The sequence below is a fragment of the Sinocyclocheilus grahami genome, unplaced genomic scaffold, assembly GCF_001515645.1.
Source record: "Sinocyclocheilus grahami isolate Dianchi unplaced genomic scaffold, SAMN03320097.WGS_v1.1 scaffold130.1, whole genome shotgun sequence".
NCBI classification, from domain to species: Eukaryota; Metazoa; Chordata; class Actinopteri; order Cypriniformes; family Cyprinidae; genus Sinocyclocheilus; species Sinocyclocheilus grahami.
Window position 1 is genome coordinate 1,235,832 of NW_015505309.1, and position 1,781 is coordinate 1,237,612.

Here is a 1,781-nt window from a genome sequence, read left to right on the forward strand (position 1 = left end):
CAAAACACTCACCCTCCAAGTTGGAACCCTTCATAAGGAATCCATCGCTTTTTACATCATCGACTCTCCCAAACACAAACTTGTTTTAGGATATCCATGGCTCTCTACTCACGACCCCGAACTCTCATGGCATCAAGGTGAATTGACACGCTGGTCATCTTTCTGTATGAGTCACTGTATCACTGCAACACCCCAAACATGTCTCGCAACCAGTGTGGAAAGCCCTGAGACACACAAGAAAGTTAATATTCCCCATTGTTATCGAGATCTCTCTGATGTATTCAGCAAGGTAAAAGCCACGCAACTTCCTCCACATAGACCTGGGGACTGTGCCATCGATCTCCTGCCTAACACACAACCCCCCCAAGAGTAAAGTATATCCACTTTCCAGAAACGAAAGTCAAGCCATGGAAGAGTATGTGGATGAAGCCTTGACATTTTTATCCGACCATCAACCTCACCAGCAGCTGCAGGATTCTTCTTTGTGGAGAAGAAAGATGGTGGACCAAGACCGTGCATTGATTATAGAGGACTGAATAATATTACTGTTAAGTTTCGCTATCCCCTTCCTTTAGTGCCATCAGCACTAGAACAACTCAGAGAAGCTAAAATCTACACCAAGCTCGATCTTCGAAGTGCATATAATCTCATCAGAATCCAAGAAGGGGATGAATGGAAAACAGCTTTTCTCACCACTAGGGGGCACTATGAATATCAGATAATGCCGTATGGGCTGGCCAACTCTCCTGCTGTATTCCAATCTTTCATAAATGAAATCAAGGACCTTCTGAATAAATTTGTGGTTGCATACATCGACGATATCCTCGTATTTTCGAACCAGTCATAATAGAGGTGGATGCCTCAGACTGTGGCATAGGTGCTATACTCTCTCAGAGACCAGGACAACCAAGCAAATTGTATCCATGTGCTTTCTTCTCCAGAAAACTAACCTCCGCTGAGCGCAACTATGATGTTGGAAATAAGGAACTACCCTCCATGAAAGCAGCGATTGAAGAGTGGCGTCACTGGCTTGAGGGAGCTCTTCATCCTTTCCAAGTGATTACAGACCATAAGAATCTTGAATATATAAAGAGTGCCAAGCGTCTTCACACGCTTCAATTTTACTGTAACTTATCGGCCTGGCAGCAAGAATGGAAAAGCAGACGCTCTTTCCCGACAATATGACCTCTCCACAGAGCATCACATCACAGGTCCCATTCTACCCAGCTCGATCATCCTAGCCCCAGTCTCTTGGGATATTATGGAAGAACTAAGAGAAGCACAACGACAAGACCCCTCACCCGCAAACACACCCTCAGGAAAGCATTATGTACCTCAAGCTTTAAGACTTCGAATCATGCAATGGGTTCACACTTCTCTCTGCTCTGGTCATCCTGGTATCTCTCGAACTCTCCAGCTAGTACAGAACACTTTCTGGTGGAGTAACATGGCACAAGACAGCACCAACTATGTCAAATCCTGTCAGATCTGTGCTCAGTCAAAAACCCCAAAGGAATTACCTTCAGATCTACTCAAGCCATTACCGATTCCTCAACGACCATGGTCTCATCTGTCTATCAACTTCATCACTGATCTCCCACCATCCAATCATAACACTACTATACTGGTTATCATGGGCCGTTTCTAGAAGTCCTGCCATCTCATTCCACTACCCAAACTACCAACTGCCATGGAAACCGCTCAAACCCTCTTCCAACACATCTTTAGGATATATGGACTACCAGAGGACATAGTCAGTGACCGAGGTACCCAATTCACGT